The sequence below is a fragment of the Cygnus atratus genome, chromosome 16, assembly GCF_013377495.2.
Source record: "Cygnus atratus isolate AKBS03 ecotype Queensland, Australia chromosome 16, CAtr_DNAZoo_HiC_assembly, whole genome shotgun sequence".
In the NCBI taxonomy this organism is placed as follows: Eukaryota; Metazoa; Chordata; class Aves; order Anseriformes; family Anatidae; genus Cygnus; species Cygnus atratus.
Window position 1 is genome coordinate 9,578,193 of NC_066377.1, and position 13,655 is coordinate 9,591,847.

Below are 13,655 nucleotides of genomic sequence, written 5' to 3' on the forward strand. Positions count from 1 at the left end.
GATGAAATGGAGATTAAATACACAAGCACCTGAAGGACAAGCGTGAGCACCCTCTTTGCAAGATGTTCTTGGTTCTTGTTACAGTCAAATATCAGGTGGTTTAGAATTGTTCACTTTGTAAACCCCGTGTTTTTGCAGCTGAAACCAACTCTTAACAAAGGCAAAGAAAGTGAATACCTCTGGATCATGTTTGGTGAAGTGTATTCCTTCGCAAGAATCTGACCTGCTGCCAGTTTTCTCAGTTTCATGCATGAGCAGATGGTAATACACCTGGACAGCCAGCTGTCTGATTCACTGACGGGCTGATTTCTGCCCATTAGGTATCAATATAAATACAGTTAGGAACTAGGATGTGAAACTTCCAGAGTTGTAGAGTAGGTTTTCGTTGTCTAAAGTCTTTGTTTCGAGTGTGCTGTAAGGCACACTCATTTCTGAGCACTGACTGTTTCAAGCCTCGAGATGAACAGTGGGGCTTTTTCTTCCCCTTCCTGTCACTGATACTTTTACTTGGATTTGTTTGGGTGGGTTCAGGGCCAGCAGCAGAAGTTGACTGAATTAAGAATGACAGTTGTTGGATTCTTGGATTTTCTATTATTCACATATTTCTAAAATAATTACCTCTAGGCCAGATACTTGGCTATTTCTAGGCCCCTGCCATTCCTGTTTTGTTCTAAGGCAAGAAATGAGAGTTCCCTTGCATACGAAAGTCTCCAGCGTAGATCTAATGCAGCGGTTGAAATATCAGTGAAGTTGTATTGATTTCACAGGCAGTGGAGCGCTCTACAAATTGAACAAATTAGGTGTCCAAATAGAATTTCAGAATTAAGTTACTATTAGATTAGTATCTCTCTTATTTTTTTCCTCTCCAACCTATTGGTTTACCAAAGTAATATTTTTTTAATTTTATTTTCTAAGTTTATTGGTTATCTTCAAAACTTCACAGACACTTTCATTTTTTAATAACGCTGTATGTTCTACTGCTGTAACAAAACAGAAAACGATTTTTTTGTGTGTGTATAATTGCCTTTACACTGTAGTAACTTTTGGAACTATGAATGAGCAGTCAAGCAGAAGCAAAGCTGAAGCAAAAACTCTTGAATGACTTCTCAAAGCAGAAAGTAAGCTTTATTTAAAGTATTGCTTGCAGAAAGTGAAAACCAAGGTTTTGCAGTCAATTCATAATGTTAATTTCTGAAAGAGGTGTGTGTGAGAGCATGTGCATGTTAAAGATTTAAAGCTATTTAGAGAATCCAGAGAGAAAAGATAGCAAAGCTGAAACTTGCAAAGCTTCCAGTATTTTCTGTGACTGTTACGGTAGGGTAGTTAAGTTAGGTTACTCCCTTGCTTTAATTCCATGTGTAAAGAAATTTAATGGAGACCGTGCCTAAGTGTCAAGGGAACTTTGTATCAAATTATTAACACTAATTTTGAGCTCTTGATTTACATATTAGCATATGCTAAGCCTTTTTTTTTATCCTTCATCAGCTAGCATGTAGTTAGAGGCTAATAAATAGGACTGTGTAAGCAACCCTGTAGAGCAAGCTTGTTGGCGCAGAGCTCCTGACACCCATGCTATGTGTTTGCCTTCAGCTGAATTCGAATTAACATTTGTAGAGGTTTTTAATGGGTCTGTAAGCTGCATGTTCAGTTTATTTTTCCAAAAAGTGTTCAGTTTGTGTGCTTTCAGACTATTCTGCAGTATGAGCAAAAGCACAGTAAGGGGGTGCAGTTGGATGTTTATTGTGCATGACATATATTTAACTGTTACTTAAGATTTTTCTACTGAAATAAATGACTTTAAGTACGTTATTTCACACCGAAAGTATTTCGGATTAGGCTTTGTTTTGTAAAGGAGCAATGAAATCAAACCAGAAATACTGATTGCCAGAAGAATGTGACTTTTAAGTGAATTAAGTCGAGATGATGTCATCAATGATGCGAGTAAAACAGTTTCAGAAGTGTTGCATTGGAATTAGTTATGCTGCCAATATGAAGATCATCTGTTCTAATTTCTTTAGGAGCTTTCAGATAACAATAGCTGCTGAAATGCTGAAAGCAGAGATAGCAGAATATCTTTCCTCCCTTTTCTTGCCACGAGGGGCCCTTTCTGCATACGTGGTTTAAGTAACAAGAATGGTCAAACACTTTGGAAAATGTGGCCCATGAGGAAAGGCTAAAATCTGGTTTTTAGTCTAGGAAGGACAAGACTGAGGGTAGACGTGAGTTTTCAAATAAATCAAATCTTACTGTAAAGAGGAAGGGGATAATCGGTTTTCCTCAATCATTGGAAACAGGACAAGAAATAATGGCTTTAAATTTCAATAGGGATTAAGGGGAGATAGTTAGAAGAAATTCTTATTTGTAAATCTGGAAGAGATTTCTGGGGGGAAGTTTGAAGTCTGTGTTGGAGACTTAAGGCCTAGGTAACCCAGACAGGGGTTGGAATGGCTCGGCATAGCTGGGAGTGCCTGGCAGAGCTGGGTGGATGGGACAGTTTCTTGAGGAAATCCCTGCAGGTCTGGTCAGTGATGGGCAGTAACACATTGGTCTTTGTCTTCTGTAAAAAGAGATGCGTGCTTTTTATTCTTGATACGTGGTGTGCAATAGAAACAGTGTGACTGAAACCTTCAAGAACAACAAGCTTCGGCTGAGGTTCAGTCTAGCAAACTGCGAAGGTGATTTGTTTTCTGTATCTGACAGATTTGAAACTATTGGAAAGTGAGGTTGAGTTAAAACAAATCTAAACCAAGGTCTGAATTTCCTGCCTTGCTGATTGTCTTTAGAGATGTGTTTTTGTCAGCCACATAAATTAAAGTTTCCTGTTGACACTGGTCTCTAGCAGACACATCACAAATCTTAAGGAATGAAGAAGTTCTGTGGTGTGCTCTTAAGTGACTTTCCTATTAATGCTTTTGAAGAAGGGGGGGGGAGGAGAAATTGTCTGGTTTCTCTTCAAATATACTCCAGAAGTTGATTACAAGCCTATTGTAATATGGGCTCTGTGTTTGGTTTGGTGACTCTTAGTTCATTTGCTTATTAATCACTTTATTTTTGTTTATTTTGCTGATGACATAGAATTATCTACACCAGTTTGTGGAACTTAAAGAGGATTTAAAAACACTTAATCAGCCACAATATGCCAATATTAAAACACTTTATTACTCTTACTCCCTATCCCTTCCTTGTACATGAGGAGAAAAAGGTCTGGTTAGTTTGGGTTTATTTTGCACAACACAAGCTAAGCTTGTTAAGTCCCAGTCAATCATAATGAAATGTTTGAGCATATGTCAGCTTCCCAGAAAATTGTATTGTGTAACACAGCACTTCACTATTCTGACAAGCTGAAGGAATGTTTCCAGTAGAGGAATCAATCAGAGGAAATGAATCATCATCTGTGTGTAGACGGAAAAGAAAAAAAGGCAAAAATATTGTCCTCTACAAATTAGACTTAATTTACTTTATTGTGGAGTGAACTGTGGCTACCTCTAGAAAGGTTATAACCTAGAATAGCCTGTGACATTGCAAATCAGTGTTCAAGTTGGTTGTTGTTGTCACCTTCTGTGTTTGGCTGATACAGAGGGAAAGAGCAGCGGCTGAGGAAGTAACTTCCTTTGAACCTTTGATAACCAATTCTGTTGCTAGTGCTGCATCTTGGCAGGAGTTATTTCATGTTCTCTTACAGTAGCCTTGGGAAAAGTGACTTTCAGGCTTCTCTCGGTTAAATGTATCTTCAGTGTTGTATCATCTTACAAAGGAAATAGCCTAAGTGTACTTGTTCCATTATATTATCTCTTGCTGAAATTAAAAAATAATAATAATAATAATAAAAAGTTCTATATTGTCTCTTCTTTGTAAGCATTTGTTTGGACTGTGATTTTCACAGTGACTCCCAAAGGTTTTTTCTGGGTAGTAGTTCCTAGTTCTGAGCCCTTCATTGAGTCTGGGGCACTGAGAGATGAAGAGCAGGGAACTAGCTTCAAGATAGTTGCGTCACTATGACTAGAATAAGATTTTTTAAAACAAAGTACCTGAGAAGGAGAGGAAATTCTTCAAAGATAATATTTCCAATGAGGGAAGAATCTTATTTCTCTAGTAGTTAAAATAAAAATAATAAATTTGTTAATTTAAAACTATATTTTGAGTCCCATGTAAATTTCATACTTCAGAAGAAGCAGCAATTAAAATTGCTTGTCTTCTAATGACCTACAAATGTGTTTTGTATGTTATGAAGATAATCTTGTTCAAGCTGACATATGGTAAGGATTCTTTGACTCTTAGTAGGCAGGACTGTTTTTTTTCCTCTAGCAAGTTGCACTTTGCTTTTTGCGTTCCATTGTATACATAGTGGTGTTCTATTCATGGCCATACAAGGCTTTAAATAGAACCTGCCATTTGTGTGTCTCATGAATCATGCATGTGTGATACATTATTAATCTTTAATCTGAGGATTTAAGTGTTGTCACTGAAAATATGCATCTAAGCCTATTTTAATATTACCATGGCAGAAAGAAATAACAAAATCATTAATTACACTTGTGTTTCTTAGGCATGGTTTAGATAAAGATCAAATCATTCTGTTTATATTTATGAAAGCTTAAATACTGGGACACAGATGGACAAATAACATTTAAAGATAGAGGTGAGTTACAGAGTAGTTGATTTTAGCATTATCCTACCTGTAAGAGCCACTTTACATCAGCTAATGCTCATGCACTCAGACCATGAAGTATTTATCTAGGTTTATCATAAGTAATACCAACCTTAGAAGGAGGAAAAAAAAAATGCTCAGATTTTAGGAAGCTTTAGTAGAACATCTTACAGTTCAGTGCATTATAGCAATAATGTTCCCGGAATTTAGCAAGGTGATTGTAAAGAACAAATGTATAGGAAAAGCAATGCCAAAGTCTGCAAAATGCCTACAAAGCTCCCAAGAAATGGTTCAGATGCTTTCCTCTAATTCTGATCTTCTGGTTTGATAATGAGTTCAAGAGAAATACGAACTATTTTGTTTCATTAAGTTATGCATGGCCAGTTGGACTTCATTTAGTAAGCTGGCTCTAGGTTCAGTTAGATTCTGGTTCAACTTTTTTCCTGTTTCAGCCTTTCTGTCAATATTTACAAGTTTGTTGCTGTCATGTGGTCTAAGGAGCTCTACTTATGGCCTGTTGGAACTAATTAGAAAGAAAACATGTTCACGTTCAAAAACAGTGATATGGCCAAATTTTGCATGGTGCTAAGCTGCTTTAGTGAGTTGTTGCGACTAATTGTACTAAGAATTTGTTGAGATGCTTTGTTAATTTTCAGGCAGAGACTCGCATTTTGTGGACTAATAGAAGGAATTAACTGAGAAATACAAAGAATCAAGTTGAGACTTGCTCACTGCAGAATGTGAATGTTAGAGAATGGTAATACCACTGGTGTTGTGGTGAATGTGGAGTAGAGAGGGATGTCATAAACCCCGGTGGTGTAGTCGGGGCCACAGAGCTATTGCAAAACAGAATTACATTTGGAGGTAAAACTAGAGGTGTTTTAAAATCCCTTTATAAGGGTGTTAAAGGGAGAACTTTTTTTTTTTTTTTTTTTTTGAACAAAGAGCAAAGTTTGAAGCTTTTGGTCTTTGCTGCCTGCACTGTTCTCAGTGTTCCCATTCCAGATTCTGACTTGCGGTGCTTGCTTACCTCTGAGACTCTGCTCTGACCTCAAGGATTTCTAACACTAGAGATCAATATGTTTTGAGTAGGTTAAGTGTTTGATTTGTGGGATTCTTACATAGGGGGAACCAGTAGTGAATTTCCAGGAAATAAAATCTTGTTGGTGTAGAAAAGGTGCTGCCTGGGATATTCAGCTGAAAGGGAGCTGGGAGAATATCTTCAGCTAAAGCAGAAAATGTAGCTGGAGTAAGTGGAAGTGGCTGCTCAGAGAGCTACGAGGAGATGGAAGGACCAGACCACCTAGTAAATTTGTTCCAGTGCTTGCTTGGGGTGTGCAGAAATCATTCCTATGGCTGCTGAATAGAAGATGATTGAAACCTCAATGCTAAAGGTGACAGAGGATTCTCCCTTCCCCATTTCAATGTTTTTTCCTCAGAATTGCATCCTGAGCAAGAGATGATCTTGTGTTTATGTACAAAAAAAAAAAAAAAAACCTGTGCTTTCTTGTTCTGTAATTCAAGTCTTGATTAATCATATGCAGATATGAAAATCCAATTTAGATGAAGCTACAGTATTTAAGCAGAGTTGTTTAATTCTCAGAATGATTCTTGGGAAAGAAATGCTTGCCTTGTGATTTCCTGATTGTACTTTAAATTATTTGCTGGCTGCTGCAGTCACTGGCCTGCATCAAAATACTGCACTTGTTCTCAAATCTGGAACTTACTTGACTTTGTCTTATTTTATCACTCTGTATTTTAGACCCAGTATGTGTTTGTATGTGTTGGATCCTTATACTGCTTGTTACCTTCATTGAAAAGGTTGTACTTCAGATTAACAAGGCCTTTTTGAAGGACGGTAATTATTTCATTTCTACCTCCAAGTTCACTAGTGCCACATGTTAGACTTAAAATTTTGATCCACACATCCCGTCATTGAGCTAGTTCTGTTTGTGTACTGAATAGCACGTCTTATTCGCAGCTACTTTTTTGTTGGTGGTGTTTTTCTTACATAGCAACAGAAGAGGCACAAGTGTTATTAACAACAGGAGGCTAGCTGCAAACATGACAGCAGTCATGGAAATTCTGCCACTTCTAGTGCTTGGAGCAGCTGAAGTTAGAAATCTCTTAATTAGACCCGATGTAGCTACAGTTAGCTTGAAAATTCATGCAGACAAGCTTTCTGAACCCTCTCCTTTAGTTCATACTTGCCTAAAATGATGCAAACCAAGGCTATGGGATAAAAACCAGTCATAAATGTTTAATCTATTTAACATGGTTCACTGTTGCAAAGTTTGGGCCCTGTATCGGGTTCCCTGTTACAGCTATTGAGGTAGTTTGTCCCTAGAAGACTGTATTGAGACAAGATACTTGCATGCATGTTATTTAGGTCCTGATCAAACTCTTAGTAAAACCTGATGTTTTGTTCTTTGTTTTTTTTTTTCCTTAACCCATATTATATATTTTTTTATTAGACTTGTGTATTAATTACTTCCTTGCTAGCCCTCTTCTGGGAGGGAAAGCTTGCTTAAGTATTTTCCAATGCTAAAAAAAAAAAAAAAGACTGCATACAATGATAAATATTTTGTATTTGTGTGTGTTTCACACTTGCATCTAGAACTATTTAAATTGTGTGTATACACTGTACTTTGTTTCATCAAAATAATGTGAAATTCGTTAAAAGTGGTATGAATCATAAGGACAGACTTTGTGCTTTGGTATCCAAGATACGTTAATGTGCTGATAAGTTACTTGTTTTCCCGCTGTGAGAACTGGTTGCTGTATTTGATCCTTTAGCTGAACACAAACTAAATTAAATCTGCAGTGACCTATATTGTGCTCCAGCTAATGACCCAGTTAACCTCTGGTTAATTTTGTGTCTCTTGGTGTCCTGGGAACAGGGACATGTTTACTTCAGTTGCCACAAACCTTTAGAAATGTGCCACTGGCATTTATTATTGTAGAGCTGTGTGTTTTAATAGAAATTAGCTAATGGGCCATGGGGGTCTGCAGAAGTTGTAGAATGCCAATGAGGAGTTTCCTTTCGTTTTTCCTCCACCCTGATTTACATGACTAAGCTTTTAGCTTTTCTTGGTTTTGTTTTTGTTTCTTGAGTATTGATCTGTCTCCTGTGGAGGAAACAAACTGTTTGCTTAATGTGCAGGCCGACATTATGGCTGGCAGCTTCCCAGAGGCTCCCCTCTTCTGCCTGCTGAAAATGGCACTAGGACCAGCACAGATATTGGCAGGGAGGCTTGTAACTAATGCCATTTTATTATTGCATGGCTGTGTTGTGTAAATAAATATGAACATGATCAACCATAAAATAATTACAGTGGTCTTGTTTAAGGGTGAATATGAATAACCCCTTACTCTAGCAGAAGTAGGATTCTGTTGTGACTGGGTGGGCTCCTCTATGAAATCTGCCACCTTTTTCAGGAAATGAACGTGCACGGATACAAAAACTGGCAGCAAGGAAGAGTGATTATCCACACCCATTCATAGCAACAGTCTTTATGCTCGCCTCCAGAGCTCTTGTCAGAAACACCTGAATTTAGGCATAGTTTTTTTTGTTGTTGTTGCTTTACTTTCCCTGACTCTTGCAAGGGAGGACAGCTGTGTTGGCTTCAAAGACCCTACGATGGGTGAGAAACAAGCCAGAACCTAGCAGGTGAAATCTGAAGCAGCGTTAGTTATGTAGCGAGGTAATACGTCTCTTGGAACTGCCAGCAGCCAGGAGTAGGTGAAGAGCCAGGTGGCTGGTGATGTTTACTCCCTCCCAGCAGCATGGCCCTTCTCTGATCCAGAAATGATTCTATGAGATATGTGTCAGCAAAATAAAATGATTTATGGTTTTGTATCATGGATGGGGGAAAAAAAACTCAAAGGTATTGGGTGACTGCCTCATTATATTATTTATACATGAGAGTATGATATCACAGCAGTACCACAGCTGCACGTGAATACAGAAGATCTAAAAGGATAATTGTCCCAGGTTTTGTCCCAAGACCAGTTCATCTGCTCCTGTTGACAATTCTTGCCTTTTCCTGTGTAAACTCCCGCTGTTTTGCTTTTCTCTGCTTGAAAGCCATTTCTCCACCGTAACCTGGGTATCACAGGTTGATCAGAGTGTGTTTCTGGGTGGTCCCTGAAGCACTAGTTAGTTGCAGCGGTGCTTGGTGTCTCCTCAATCACTGAGCTGCATTCAGCATGACCTAAATGCTCGTTAAATGTTTCACTGCCATGTAAGCAACTGATGAAGTTTGCTTAGGGAAGTTTGCATAATGGTGAACACAGATGGAAAAGCGTTTCACTGATACCTCTCCCTCGACTAATGGTTGCTCAGCCTGCCTACAAACATTTTTCTCCAGATGTGGAAAGATTTGTAGGCTTGATCTTAAACTCAATTTCTAGAGACTGGGTAGATTCAATTGTTAGCAGAAGAATGGTCTCAATCTAAATTCAAACTTGCAAGTCTTTTTATTGGTTTGGTTTTGTTATATTTGTTTCTGGGCTTGTTGTTGTTTTGTTTTTGTTTTATTTCAATAGCAAACCAAAAATTAATTTAGCCCAGCCCTGAATACTACTGATTCACAAAGCACCAGATGAAAGTGCTATCCCTTTAAATAGAGACCTGTAAATACGAAATTTACATAGAAATTGTATGTAAGATAGAAATTGTAAGTATCACAGAGTGGCCAAGGTTGGAAGGGACCTCTGAAGATCATCTAGTCCAACCCCCCAAAAATATATTTTTCAATACAGAATTGTTCTACTAGTTCTAACTGGAAGATTATTTTCCAGGTCTGAACTCTTTCCATTAAGAATTATACTGTCAAACAGTCCATTCATGCAGGTTTAGTTACCTTTTTTAAGCAATAGCTGAAAAGTAACATTAGCGTAGTGCCTTTTAGGAGGCAAAAGTACAGGCAAGTTGAAACAGAGTTCAGATCATTTCGTGGACAGAAAAGCTGTTGATAGCTGTTAATCGTGATATGATGTAACTGTAGATGAGGAGATTTCCAGTTATAGGCTGCCAGAAGATAGGAAGATATGCCAAGGGAAGATTCACATACTCCATTCCTCTAATTTTTTATTATATATTTTTTTGCTGTGTCTCAGCAGTACTCCAAGAATACTGGGCTAGGTGAGCCTTTGATCCTTGCCCAGAATGACTTCTGTAGGAAACTCCCCATGTTGCCATTGTCTCAGCAGACTACTTTTTCCCTCCAGGTAACTTTCCATCCCTTCTGTGTCAGGGATCTGTTAAGTGAGGCATTGTCCAGGACAACCTGAACCTGTTGTGCTGTGTAGAACATGTAGTGGTTACAGACTGGGGCCTTGAGAAACAGCTGCTCTAGAGCCAATCCTTTCTGCTCTGCTTGTTCCCTGAAGTTTGTACAAATTTCCTTTGGGAATGGAATCCTTTTTTATTTCACTTTTGCCTGTGGCAGCAACAAGAAGGAAGAGCTCACAGAGTGCCCCTGTTAGGCCGCAGTACAGCTGCTGTGCAGAGGACAGGTGGGAACAGTTCTGCAGCGGTCCTGAGTCCGCTGCTGGCCACTTAAACAGATGGCTTTAGGGGGACAGGGGGGCTTGGGCTGGTTTGCTGAGATACAGGACACTTGTTCAGAGACTTGTTTTATTTGGAGAGTTTTTTGTGAGCTAAGAATTGTTGCTTAAAATGCACAATGCAGGGACGGGGAGAAGTTATTCCCCCAAACAGATTGTTGGGAATGGGCTCTGCTCAGCCAGGTGTCTAAGGCACCACACAAAATAAACTGCATCTGTGTTGTTTGTGTACTTTGGGTATCTTTTGCCAATTTTGGTAGAGACAAGCTACCTCCACCAGCTGGGCAAAGCTGGCACTCGCTTTCATCTGTCCTCCTTTCCTTGTTACCTGTAGAAAAAAAAAACAAAATCTACATTCCTGAGAGAGGACTTTGTCAATTTTTTTCTCCCTCCCTTCTAAGAGCCTGTCTATAAAGGATCCACCACATCATATCTGACTGGGCGCTACAATTCTGCGCCTTAATGTAAGGGGGAGAAAGTTGCTATAAAGAAACAACACTGAAGCTGTGTGTTATATTGGTACAGCGTGAGTGAACTTAAATGATGGGGGAAAAAAAGCCCGTTATTTTCCTCTGGGTGGGTGTTTTTTGGTTTTGGTGGTGTTTTCTCTTTATTGTGTTGTTGCCTTTTTTCTTTCTTTTTTTTTTTTTATGGCAGAGGAAAAAGCAAAGTATCAACCTCTGTCTTGTTTTGCATTTCTTGAGAATTAAGTCTAAACGTAAGGAATTTTAAGTTGCAAGATATTAAATCCTTCCTGCTTTACCAGCTGAAGCATCTTGAAAATGCATACTTCTTCTGTCAGTCATCAGAGAGCACAGGGCATCCTGTGTGCAAAGGGAGCTGCAATGCCCCACCGCTTAGTCCCTCGTCTTTTCTGTTTATGAGCTTATTCTGTCAGGGTCTGTTAGTTTTGGTATTGTTAGAGTTTTAACAGGATTTCAGACTTGTTGGTGGTCTCCATGGGTCCTTTCCCTATTTCACCTCTGAGTATTCCTACTGCTAGAGGAAAAAAGCAACTGTGACTGAGAAGATTGGAATTACACACAATGTAATTCCCTTATTCATAAATTTATAAGGGAGTTGCTTCTCTTGGTTAGTGGCTGAGGAGACAAATTGCAAACTTTTGTTAAGAGCGGGAATATACTCTTTGGACATTTAAAATCCTAAGCTTGGTGATATTGATTTATTTTTAAACACAAAAAAAGACAATAAAAATAAGTTATTCTTATGTAGGTATTTATGTTTCAATTAATTCGTACAAATCTGCAATCAGTCCTATTGAGCCGATGTAAGGAGGAGAATTTATTTAGATTAAAGGCCTAACCTGAGTTCCTTCAAAAGCTGCTAAGAAAATAAACTGAGTATATTGTATTGTGCTCTAGATAATGCTGTCATGCGGTATGTCTTCATGTTTGGTTTTGCAATAAAACGTACAGTTTTGCCTCCCTGTAGAAGGGGAAATCTGGCATCATGCATTCATCTCTTACGAGTAGGTTGTGAATACCTTACAATGCAGTGCAACTTACAGTAGTATCAACTTTCTAAGATTAAAGAATAGAAAAATAAGAAAGATGAAGGCAAAAGCTGAAACATTTCTGAAATAGTTATATTCAGTGAACAGCATTTCTGAAATTTCTCTGGAATACTATTTTTGTTGCGTACTATTAGCAAAAAGCTAAACAGTTTTAAAAAACAAATGATCTCAAGATAGTTCATATAATAATTATCACTGTAATTAATGATTCCCTTGAATTGCTGTTATCTTCCTTACAGTTCATTACTTCAACACTTAACTAAACTTCTCAGGGCTTATACTTTTTGTGTTTGATTACCTTCTTCCCTGTGCTTCTCCGCTGACACAGAGGATAATCTTGAGGCTGTGTACAGTGTGGCCACTTAAGGAGAATTTAGATACTACCTCTTTGTCTCAAAAGATTCAAAATACTTTGCGTAAGTGTTCTGTAGCATAAGTTGTTATGAAGAAGCTTATCTTAAATATTTGTGCCATGAAAATAATTCTTTCGAAGTATAAAGCACTGCAGTAGAAAAAACAAACAGTATATTATTTTGAGACTAAATTTTTATTTAGAGACCAATGTGTAAAAACCAAATTGGGTTTTGATCTTGCAAGCGTGACTGGAAATGGTCTGTTAAGGACATTCATGAATCTGCCTGTTTAGCCTGATGGATATGATTTCAAAACCATTGTTTCTAAAGGTTAAAATGTGAAACTGCCATATAATTCTAGGGGAAAGGAGTTGCAGGATGTGACTGTTTATGGATACCGACTCCAGTACTTTCTGCACGATTTAAATATATATTTTGGGTATTGGGATCTATCATATTAGAGTTTACTTTTATTTTCTAATACTCTAACTAAAAACTCTGAAACAAAATACTGAGCTTTTAACCTCTGCATTTTTTTCTTTCTTCTCTTGGTGCTCTGCAAGTATTCTGAGCCTGACAACAGCTGATTGCCAAGTAGTTTTCAACGCAGAGTGCAGAATGCCATTTCCACTGAGCCACCTTTCTTCAAGGTAGAGTGTAACAAGACATCATGCCCTCTCCAGGTAGCCCAGATGCCCAAGATAGCACTGATTAAGATAACTTCTCTTAAAATTTAGTGTTTCTTCTAAACCACAGTGGTGCAAAAGTAATACCTTACTCAGAATATTTTCAGAAGGAACAAAGCATGACTATATCAAATTTTGTTGAGTTAGTTTCGTTGGTTTCAGTCCTTTAATGTGAATAGGATCATTTGATTTTTTTTATTCCCATCCAGCTAACTCAAAGCCTGCAAATGTAACTTTTCTATAACACCTGACTGTCAGAGTAAAACTCAGCAAGTGGAAGATATATGGAAAAATATTTTTGGTGTGGAAAGTGGGGGGAGAGAACTGCTAAGTCCATGAATTTAATACCAAGTTTCATCTCTCCTTTATGTCATGTTTGGTTTTTGCCTTTTTTGCCTGGGTATTAATTCAGAGTCAGTTGGCTTCAGTACGGTTGCATTAGTATCCTTCAATGTAGAGAGAAAGTGCACTTTTACCTCTTTAGACTATTTCTCTTTAAAGACATCTTATTTACTAATCAGAAAAAGTTGGCCTTCAGGCAGATACGCTGTCCTGTATTTGTTGTTGATGCTTGTATCGCAAGTAAACCTCTTCTGTGTGTACATGGTGAGATCTTTCGGGATTTTCTTTTTTGTTCACTTTCACGTTTATGAGAACTCAAGGTTATAATGTAGAGAACAAAAACTGATTTCTTTTTACTTGTATCATGAGTCTCGAATGCCCTGCTGAGGGCAGGTGTGCCATGCATCCAGCCATTCAGGACTGCATAGGAGCTGCCATGAAAAGCCTCTACTGCTCAGCTGCTCAGCCCCTGCAGGGACACCTTACGATCCAGGAGGTGTGCTGCTCCCTTGCTGCTGAAC

General features: G+C 38.2%; 1 protein-coding gene across 7 annotated transcripts in view; it reads left to right on the plus strand.

Moving 5' to 3' along the window:
• SULF2 (sulfatase 2) overlaps positions 1 to 13,655 on the plus strand; it is a 158,700-nt gene that overhangs the window by 14,873 nt on the left and 130,172 nt on the right. For 3 of the 7 annotated variants that reach the window (XM_050713951.1, XM_035548117.2, XM_035548111.2), the window contains one exon: positions 12,670 to 12,756. The exons of the other annotated variants lie outside the window; for them this stretch is intronic. The gene's annotated coding sequence lies outside the window, so the exon portion shown is untranslated. The remainder of the gene's footprint in view (positions 1 to 12,669; positions 12,757 to 13,655) is intronic. 7 annotated transcript variants of the gene reach the window in all.